The following is an 11,656-nucleotide window of genomic DNA, read 5'->3' on the forward strand; positions in this document are numbered from 1 at the left end:
AAAAATTAAAATACAAAAAAATGTTACGTTAAAAGGTTAAACATTTATCTTCTCGGTCACTTTCTTCCAGCCACTTTTCCTAATATGAAGACCACGAAGTCCAAGGAAAACATATAATATTTAGTTTGTTTTGATACGCTACATACATCTGCAGGAACATAAGAAAGTACAGAAGAAGTAAGTGAAGGATATGTGGCTACATGATTACCAATGAAAATTGATGAAACACGTACTAAAAGAGCCATTGTTTGTATTCCTGGAAGGCAATCACACACAGTACAATGCCTGAGAGCATGCAACACTCTCGGCTTATATTAACTTAAAGCTGGTGACAAATAACCCAATACCTCTTTTCAGGGTATAAGATACCCCCAGCTTCATGTGACGTACTGTGCTATTTGGTGTAAGAACTGACATTACCTGGCGCTATGGTTCGAGAAGGACTCAATTTGTAAAAAGATATTGTTTTTCTGGTGTAAGGCTACAAACATCCAAGTGGCGAGATATAGCCTCTGGTTGTTCCTCATTTCCATCGAGCAAACTCTCCACTGACACCTGAAACTTCGGCGGTGGTGGTCATACCGTATGCTCATGTTGATGATGGATATGAGATAGGAATTAAAAAGAGGGCGAATATGTGAAGAGGTGCTGAGGAAAGTAGAATGAGGCAGCCTGTACCCCACTTTTCAGTCAGAACCTTTTATTAAACGCGAGCAATTCCGCTTTTTTTGTGCTCCTATAGGTGCGTTTTTCCGCTGGTTCCTTTCTTTTCGCTGCTACAGCAGGGCCTGTAACTCATATAGAAATTTTATGGGTCTGTAAATTTTTGATTATTTACCTATGCCAAATTGAAATAGAGGAAAACCAATTTACACCTCGGTTAGGTTTTTACGAGCATAAAAATTTTGTGTGTGCTTCAGTACTACAACACGGGGTTTCTAGAACCCTTCTAGTGATAATGGAGACACTTCCCAGTAACTTTTCCCGTGCTACGTAACTGTATAAACTACGTTTACACCTCACGCCGTGTTTTACGTGTACAACTTTGAACCGCAGTAGCTCAGGAACGGATAAAGATATCAAGAAAATTTTTTCAAGATTGTTCGAGATGGTAATTTTAGGAATACATTGTAAAACTATCAGCCTTTTTCCGTGCGTAGCCCTCTTGGAATCCGCGGCTCGGTTTTGGTGCCTAAAAACCATATTTTTGGGACATTTCTCGACAAAGATTTTTGAAAACGGCAAGATGGCACTTGTAGATATATGCCGAGGAAATATACGGTTAAGATTAGAACAATTTGTTGCGGTTATTGATTTATATATGCGCAGCTGACGGCGAATAAATGGTGAAAAACGCTTTTTTCGGGTTTCCTCAGGAAGCGCCCACGAACTAAGCTGCGCTTCCCTAAGCTCCGTATGGCACACCGTTGGCCACTTTAATGCAAAAAGAACGAACCGATTTGCTCCATTTGTCTAAGCTAGAAGAAGAGCGTAGTATTCAAACATTGACCCTGTACTGTAGGATACTTACCGTACGACGACCCTTCTGCTGAGTATACAAATGGTTCCTAGCCCAAGGCTATTCACTTCACCCTGTCTTTTTATTACCAATAGTACTCAAGGTATAAACCAAGGAAAAATTCCGTCTTAATGCATGGCGCTTTGGAGTATGCTGTCGCATGCGTACCTATGGAAGTATTATTTAATACTTGTTATGCGACTGATTTATCGGCTACGTTTGATAAGTACCGGACAGATTCTTCAATTTTTAGTTACACTTTCCGTTGAGCCCATGGTAAAAGCTAACAAACAAATAGGTGCATAACGAATCTACTGTAGTTGATTCCAAAATTGATGTTGCATTATTTATTCACATCTCATCACAAGACACTGCAGCCATTGCCATCTCTATACAGACTAGACACACATTCTTCCAACCGTTGAAGCCATAATGACACCCCTGCCTCTGCATTACATTCTTTATGCGTTCTAGTTGCTCAGCTTGAGAAACTAAATCAGCATGCCTCCGTAATGAGCAAGGTGTTGAGCTCAGGAATATGAAGGCGTGTATCCTCAGCGTAAACTCTGGAAGTGTGTCGTGGAATGACACAGATGGTTCATTTTTTAACTATTCCCTTACATTTTTTATGAGTTCCTACTCTGGGTTTTATGCAATCCTTTACTCTCTAGTGTATATTGCTTAAGATGCATGCTTCAGCTACGCTTTTAGACGTATTGGTTTTCCTTATCTCTTTCATATTCTTGTAGGATTTATTTTTTCAATTTGATTCCCTAGCAGAAATAAGAATTCAGAAAAACAACTTCGCCTTTACAGGAACTGAGGAGGTCTTTAATGAAGTGAAGGAGACTACTGTTTTTAAGAACAAATTTGTTCATTTTGTGTGTAGGATAGGGGAAGATCGGGTACTGTGGGGTACGTAAGCGTTTTCGAAATAGTATTTTATGAAGATTGTATTGCAACGTCATTCACATTAATCAATGCTATGATACGTTACTAAATGTAATTATGGAAGACGATTACATAAAAATATACGTTCACTGATATTTTCAAATATTTTCATCTTTTGCATTTGGTCGTAAAAAACTTTTTCGGGGATTGTGTCAGACATGAATGTTTACTGCGAAACGTCGTAACAGGATCGTATTCGGTTAAAAACTTGAACTCGTCCATCAGCTCACGTTGTTTGTCAAAGGATCTGCTAACGAGTTCCTCGCTGAAACCTGCTCCTCGCTGCGAACACGTGCACTCAACTGCTATCCACAGTCTTCATTTCTTTCCATAAAATATAGTAAAAAAAATCTTTACTCACTTTTATTTGTTTCTTAAGTGAAGGATGCTTTATTTTTGATATCTCTGTATATTAGTTCACTAGGTTTAAGAACTCATTCACTCCAACACCATAAAAAAGAGCCGCCACGAAGGAATTATCCGAATGGTACGGAAGTCGGTAAATGCTGAGGCCGCGTGCGTAGACCACATTTTGGATGGAATACAGTTATCGGAAATGAGTCGTTTTGTTTTTTTAAATACACCAGAAAATTTTAAGACCTTACAGGAGGTGGTGGACAAGTTAGACGACCGTAGTTCGCAGACCGAAAGGAAAAGCAATGAGAATTCGCCGACAGAACCTAAGTTTGAACGCGTCCGGATTATCGAGCGACAGATTTTGGGAGTGGCGTTGTTTTAGATGCGGATTGCGCGATCATCTTATTCGGGCCTGTCCGGTGCCGCGGACACCCCGTGATGCTAAATTACGCCAGGGGCAGGGGGGAAGGGTTCGGAGACGCAGTAAGAGAAATTGGGCGGTTAATTGCCCGCCATTCGTGTTGTCTCTCTCCCCTCCTCTCCTTACATTTGCGCGAAGATTGGGGATGAGCAGATTTGTGCCCTATTGGATACTGGTAGTGCCCGTTCTATAATAGATTAGAACTGATATTTTGAATTTAAGAAATCGACCCGTAGTTCAAACTTGCTTCCTATTGAGATTAGATGTCGTGCGGCCAATGGCCAGTTGTTGCCTATCCTCGGGGAATGTAAGGTTAGCTTATTTGTGGAAAAATTTTCTTGGTCGGTGAAGTTGTTGGTCGCCGAGCGGTTAAATATCCCGTTGATCTTGGGATGTGATTTCATACACAAAGCGGGTCTTGTTATAGATTGTTATAGAGGCACAAAATCTTGAGTTGAAATAACTATGCGTTTCGGAGTGGCAACACTTTACCTGTTCCTAGCGAGTTTTTCGGTAGATGGCTTTAAATGTGGCGTGTTTGTTTCTTTTTCGAGTAAATAATATTAAATTTTCATTGCAACTTTAAGGTGCGTTTACAAGGACCATATTATACGGTGAGGCGTGTCTGAAATAGTGTTGCCGGCTACATTATTGCCCTGTGGCTGCATTACAGTGGGTTCTTGCGGTATGACCCGGCAACATTGTTGATGCAGCAAGCTGTCGCAAGTAGTTTCCGAGGGCTGTCCGAGGTGGTGTTGCCTGTGTTCCCCATCGTGTTCATAGAATCTTTCGTAGGGCCGGGCTATATATTCAGTGTCTGTGACTCTACTTCCTCTCACTCTGTCCAGGCCGCTTTCTCACGCTGACAGCGCTACAGTACGGTTGTAAGCAGCCTGCTTATGTGTTTTTATGTTGGTAGAGCTATGTAGCGCTCTGTATTAAACCTCTGACTGCACTGTGCGTAGTCTGTAAGAGACTCTCTGTGGCTGGTCGGTCTTGCAGTTGGAGGTGAAGAGCCAGCAGTGATGGAAGTTGGAAGTTAACAGTCAGCGGTGATGGCAGTTGGAGGTGAACAGCCAGCAGTGATGGAAGTTGTGGGTGAGTAGTCAGCAGTGTTGGAGGTTTGCGGTATTAGCACTAGCGGACGGTCTGAATGTGTATCCGTCACGGAGACTTATTACTGATGATTATGTAATTTTTTTGAACTGATTGTCACACGATTAAGGTAAAAATACATTGTTTGCTTGCAACAAAATCTTTCCTTTGCTAACCACATGCCTATCGGTAGTTAGAGTCTTCAGTAGCTAGAATCTTTTATTTAGCTGGCAGTATTGGTGCTAATGAAGATTTTTGTGAGGTAAGTGACTTATCAAATGTATAGGTTATTGTTAGGATTTCTACTAATACAGGGTCATTCTTTTGTATTAATTATTTGAAGTCAGGTTATCAATTTTAAAGCAGTCAGGTCGCGTTATCCTTTAATATTGTGAGTAATTAATGAATGGGAAAAGTTTGAGTTCTGTTTGTCTGGGCAAATTCTGTAGGTCAGTGTTGAAATAATAAGAATAAGTAAAGAGAGTTGGCTCAGTGCTTAAGAACATCATTTTAAGAAGTTTCACCGTGTCACCAAAGCAAGAGAGAGAGAGAGAGAGAGAGAGAGAGAGAGAGAGAGAGAGAGAGAGAGAGAGGGGGGGGGGGGGAGGGAGGAAGGGAGGTAGGGAGGGAGGGAGAGATACGACGCATCACGAAGGAATTATCCGAATCCGACCGTAATCGGTAGATGTGATGTGCATGTGAAGAAAAAACAATTATTACAACTTCAGATGAACTGGGTGATTTGCTCAAGGGAAAGAGCTTCACAAATTGAGCAAGTCTACAACTCATTGGTCTACCTTTGGCGCTTGTGTGAGCAGTTATTTGGCTTGCCATTGATTGACAGAGTTGTTGAATGTCCTCCTCGGTGATCTCGCGCCTAATTCTGGCCAACTGTTGCGTTAGATAGTCAAAATGCCGAGCTAGTTGGAGGGACCTGCCCATAATGCTCCAAAAGTTCTCATTTGGAGGAGGAGGGGGGGGGGGGGGGAGGAGGAGGGATCACTCAACCTTGTTCTCCAAGGCAGGTTTTGGCAAGCACAAAGGAAAGCAGCAGAAACTCTCATCAAGTGTGGGCGGGACTTATCTTGTTGAAATGTAAGCCTAGGAAGGCTTGCCGTGAAGGGCAACAAAATTGGGCGCAGAATATCGTTAACGTGTGCTGTAAGGATGCCACGGACGACAAACAAAGGGATCCTGCTGTGAAAAGAAACGTCTCCCACCACTCTCTGCCAGAACATCACTCCTGGTTGTCGAGTAGTATAGCGGACGGCAGTCAGGCTGGTATCCCACCGCTGTCCAGGACGTCTCCAGACACGTCTCAGATGATCATAGGTGGTGGGTAGTGTTTAACGTCCCGTCGACAACGAGGTCATTAGAGACGGACCCCAAGCTCGGGTTAGGGAAGGATTGGGAAGGAAATCGGCCGTGCCCTTTCAAAGGAACCATCCCGGCATTTGCCTGAAACGATTTAGGGAAATCACGGAAAACCTAAATCAGGATGGTTGGAGACGGGATTGAATCGTCGTCCTCCCGAATGCGAGTTCAGTGTGCTAACCACTGCGCCACCTCGCTCGGTCAGATGATCATAAGAGCTCACACCGAAGCGAGACGCAACACTGAAGACTCCAGTCATTGAGATCCCAGGCTGAATGTGTCCGACACCACTGTAAAATGGCTTGTTAGGAGTACACATGTCAATGGTAGTCGCCAGAAGATGCCCTGTGAACTCAGCTCCCTTCCTATGAGGCGCCTATTTATGGTCCTTGTGATCACTGAAGCATCGTATCGATGAGAATGATGGAGACGGATCTGTGAGTGCCTCTCTGACGATTGCTCGGTCCTCAAGTTTTGTCGTCTGTCTTGGTCGGCCGCTACCTTCTTGACGCTACGTTCGGTCATGATTCACCCATTCGTGCTAATGTCGTCGAATAACGGCATCGTTCCTATTTAGATGTCGAACAGTTCCCCAATTAGTTCAGCTGACTGCTTTGAGCAGTCGTTGTCATAGTGTGGAAACGAAGAGGCTTATCTGTCATTGGAAAGGGCAGGATAAATGGCTTTCGACCCAAGGATGGAAGCATCTCCGAAACGACTAAGTTTGTAAACTGTTCGCGTGCCGCCATGGTTAAATTATACCGTGCATGGCGAAACAGCGCTTTCCAAAACAGGCGCCCAACCAACACTGGTGAACCACGGGCCACAGATGGCAAATGCGAACGACAGCTTGGGATATATGTACGGTAGAATAGATGTGCAGCTGTTGAGGAATTGGCGGCCCAGATGAACCAGGGACCGGTTCTAGGCGCTTCAGTCCGGAACGCCGCGACCACTACGGTCGCAGGTTCGAATCCTGCCTCGGGCATGGCTGTGTGTGATGTCCTTAGGTTAGTTAGGTTTAAGTAGTTCTAAGTTCTAGGGGACTGATGACCTCAGATGTTAAGTCCCATAGTGCTCAGAGCCATTTCAACCACGGGGCTACTGATAGTGTGTCCTCAATGACGACTCGGCGAACACTGCTGCATATGGGCCTCTGCAGCAGGCGCTTGGTGCAGACACTCGGCGACGAAGGCTGGAATTGGCACGCGACTACCACAGGTGGACGTCCACCGAATGGCGACAGGTAGACTTTTCAGATGAACCACGTTTTGTGCTCCATCGGACAGATAGCCGTTGGCGCGTACGTCGTGAAACTTTTGAAGGTGAGCACCCTGCAACAGCCATCGGAAGCATCCAGGCCGGAGGAAGGACCTTATAATCTGGGAAACGTTTTTGTAGCATTCCCTGGGTGATTTTGTCGTTTTGGAAGGCACAATGGATCAACACAAGTATGCATTTAGCCAAGGGGCCTATGTCCACTTCTACATGCAGTCTTTATCTCCTTGGAATGATGACATCTACCAGCAGGACAATGCAACGTGTCACACAGCTCGCAGTGTACGTGTGTGGTTCGAGGAGCGCCAGGATGAGTTTACCGCACCCCCTTGGGCACGGATCTACCCGGATTTAAATCCATTAGAGAATCTGTGGGACCATCTGGATAGGGCTGTTCGCAGCTTGGATTTCAACCGAGGATCCCAGCGCAGCTGGCCACTGCACTGGAGTCGTCATGGCTCAGCATCCTTGTCGGTGTGTTCCAGAACTCATTGAGCTTCTCCGTTTTGTAGCAGGACCCCTGCCCGTCTCACAGCGGTCCTCGATGTAAAATGCGGTTATGCAGACTTTTGACAGGCGATCACATTAATGTGACTGGGCAGAGTATAATGATAATGATTCCTGAACTAATGGATGAGTGCATATTGGATTAGACTACTTCTTATTGGTTTCAATAACTGACATCTAATTAAATGGGAGAATACAAAAAAAATCGAGGATCAGAGGAAGAACAAGTTTTGAAGGCGTACCTATTAGAAGATACCAGCATAAATATCTGGGATGACAAAATCTTTAGGAAATTTGGAAACGGTAGAAGACCTGGAACAAGAATCTTCAAATGTGTGTGAAATCTTATGGGACGTAACTGCTAAGGTCATCAGTCCCGAAGCTTACACACTACTTAACCTAAATTATCCTAAGCGCAAACACACACACCCACGCCCGAGGGAGGACTCGAACCTCCGCCGGGACCAGCCGCACAGTCCACGACTGCAGCGCCTTAGGGAACAAGAATGAAAAAAACTTAAAAATAACCGTATCAAACGTTGCTAAGCAGGTCATAGAGACAAAAAGGAACTATAAGAAAAGTAAAGGATTTGAAAACAAGAAATGGAAACAGCAATTAGACAAAAAAAGAAAACAAAAGGCTTTCGAACTGTAAATAATCCCGACAATGAAAACGATGATGAATATATATAACCTAAACTACACCCCGTCCGAACAATTCTTGGAAGGCACAGCGGTACCGACTGGTCGCCGTATCATCCTCAGTCCACAGACGTCACTGGATGAGGATATGGAGGGGCACGTGGTCAGCACACTGCTCTCCTGGCCGTATGTCAGTATGCGAGACCAGAGCCGCTGCTACTCTATCAAGTAGCTCCTCAGTTTGCCTCACAAGGGCTGAGTGCACGCCGCTTGCCAACAGCGCTCGGCAGGCCGGAAGTTCACGCATCCAAGTGCTAGCCCAGCCCGACAGTGCTTAACTTCGGTGATCTGACGGGAACCGGTGTTACCACTGCGACAAGGCCGTTGGCATAACGAATATATAGAGAAAAGAAATAATGTGAAACACATAACTCGGAAAGCACAAGGAGAATGATGATAACCTTTTATTAGTAATATAGAACAAGACTTACGAGGCAGAGAAACAGTCGTTTATGAAGTGAAGGACACAAAAGGCGTGGACGATATTGCTATTGGAACATCCCCTTAGATAAATTATACATGACTGTGCTTAAACTGACACACAATATTTTTAGTGCAACGAATCTGACTTTCAAAAATCCCTACAAAAGAATGGCCCTGACTAACAATAACCTATACCTTTCATGAATCACTTACCTCACAAAATCTTCGTTACTCGAACTACTGCAATACAGCGAGCGCCAATACTGCCAACTAAATAAAGGATTCAAACTACTGAAGGCACTAACTACTTATAGGCATAGTTAGGAAATGAGAGCTTTTTATAGAGAACAAACACTGTATTTACCTTAATAGTGTTCAAAAGTCATAATATATATATCAGTTCATGATATCCAGTATTAAAAATTTACTCTTTCTGGCGCACATACGTCCAGATCGTCCGCTCTTAAAATTCTGTCATCTCTCTCCCCACATCCACCACTGCTGGTGGCTCACATCCAACTGCGCAACGCTACGCGCTGTTAACAGCCAACTGCCCAACACTACAATAGCCAACAACAATGCAAACCAGCCACAGACTGCACGCAGCAAAGCCAGTGATTTTCATACATAGCGCTACGTGGCGTTACCAACATAAAAACCTAAGCAGCCTACTTACACTATGAAAAAAACTGACGGGATCTCTAAAAGCAACAAAGAATAAGAAAGTCACTGGTCTAATTGGTATTAATATGGAACAGTGGAAATATGGTTATCCCTACAGCTAACGCTTCTTCACATGTTCAGTCAGTGATGGAGAAGTAAGAAGTTACCAAAAGACTGGCCAAAGACCAAAGTAATGTCTGTCTTGATAAAGGGTGATAAGAAATAAATGTAATAACTTCCGAGGTATAAGTGTCCTCGGTTTAACTTCTAAATTATAGAGGTTGAAAAGGTATTTGATAATGTGAACAGAGGAAGACTATGGAATATAATGGCTGAGCAAAGTTACTCGTCTCATCCCATAAATGTTATTAAGAATCTACACACAAACGTTGAAACTGTTATAGATATGGTAAGGGAAAATGGACAACATTCACGATAGGATCCCTCTGCCGCCCAGGGAGTCTCTGGACACATTCTTGCTGGTAATAAGTGGAACTCATCACTGAAGACAGTTCTGCTCCAGTCACTGAGATTACAGAGAAACATGTCTGGAGTCGCTCCGGACACCGGAAGGATACGAGCTTCACTTTCGCCCGCCATACAAGCCGACAGACAGAAGTGATGATCTGGGGTGCCATTTATTTCCCAGCACGACCCTTGTGGCTGTCATCCGCGGCACCGACAGCGGTACATCGGCGATATTCTAAACCAAGTTTTCTTGTCCATCACAGCGAGCCATCTTGGGCAAGACAATGCCCCGAGATGGTGAGAATTTCTGTTGCCAGTCTTGCTAAACGCTGGGCAGCAAGGTCGCCGGATCTCTTCCTAATTGAGAACGTTTGGAGCATTACGATCAGGGCCCTTAAAGCAAATCGGTATTTCGACGATGTAACGCGCCAATTGGCCAGAATTTGGCACGACGCCCCTCAGGACATCCAGCACCTCTGTCAAACTGCTTGCATGAGGCCAGAGGAGGACCGACGCGTTATTGACTTTCTCAATTTATGAAGCTCTTTCTCTTCAATAAAACATATAATTTTTTCTGAAATTTTAATCATTTATTTATCTGTACATGAACATCGCACCTACTGATTTCCGTCCTATTCGGATAATTCCTTCGTGGCGGGTATTTGTTATGGTGTTAGAGTAAATAACTTTTTCAGCCTAGTGAACTAATATGCAGAGATACCAAAAATAAAGCATCCTTCCCATAAGAAACGAATAAAAGCGAGTAAAGATTTTTAACTGTATTTTATGGAAAGAAATAAAGACTGTGGATAGCAGTTGAATGCACGAGTTCGCAGCGAGGAGCAGGTTTCAGCGAGGAACTCGTTAGCAGATCCTTTGAAAAACTACGTGAGCTGATGGGCGAGTTCGAGTTTGTAACCGAATACGATCCTGTTACAACGTTTTGCAAAAAAAATTCATGTCCGACACAATCCCCGAAAAAGTTTTTTACGACCAAATGCAAAAGATGAAAATATTTGAAAATATCAGTGAACGTACATTTTTATGTCGTCGTCTTCTTTAGTTACATTAAGTAATGTATCATAGCATTGTTTAATGTGAATGACGTTGCAATACAATCTTCATAAAATACTATTTCGAAAAAGCTTACGTACCCCACAGTACCCGATCTTCCCCTATCCTACACACAAAGTGAAAAAATTTGTTCTTAGAAACAGTAGTCTCCTTCACTTCATTAAAGACCTCCTCAGTTCCTGTAAAGGCGAAGTTGTTTTTCTGAATTCTTATTTCTGCTAGGGAATCAAATTGAAAAAATAAATCCTACAAGAATATGAAAGAGATAAGGAAAACCAATACGTCTAAAAGCGTAGCTGAAGCATGCATCTTAAACAATATACACTAGAGAGTAAAGGATTACATAAAACCCAGAGTAGGAACTCATAAAAAATGTAAGGGAATAGTTAAAAAATGAACCATCTGTGTCATTCCACGACACACTTTCAGAGTTTAAGCTGAAGATACCCGCCTACATATTCCTGAGCTCAACACCTTGCTCATTACGGAGGCATGCTGATTTAGTTTCTCAAGGTGAGCAACTAGAACGCAAAAAGAATGTAATGCAGAGGCAGGGGTGTCATTATGGCTTCAACGGTCGGAAGAATGTGTGTCTAGTCTGTATAGAGATGGCAATGGTTGCAGTGTCTTGTAATGAGATGTGAATAAATAATGCAACATCAATTTTGGAATCAACTACAGTAGATTCGTTATGCACCTATTTGTTTGTCAGCTTTTACCATGGGCTCAACGGAAAGTGTAACTAAAAATTGAAGAATCTGTCCGGTACTTATCAAACTTAGCCGATATATCAGTCGCATAACAAGTATTAAATAATACTTCCA

General features: G+C 43.3%; 1 pseudogene; it reads right to left on the reverse strand.

Annotated features, from left to right (window-relative positions):
• Positions 1-8,415: 8,415 nt before the first annotated feature.
• Positions 8,416-8,533, reverse strand: LOC124597706 (annotated as a pseudogene).
• Between the last annotated feature and the right edge of the window lie 3,123 nt (positions 8,534-11,656).

The sequence above is a fragment of the Schistocerca americana genome, chromosome 2 (genome assembly GCF_021461395.2).
Source record: "Schistocerca americana isolate TAMUIC-IGC-003095 chromosome 2, iqSchAmer2.1, whole genome shotgun sequence".
Taxonomy (NCBI): Eukaryota; Metazoa; Arthropoda; class Insecta; order Orthoptera; family Acrididae; genus Schistocerca; species Schistocerca americana.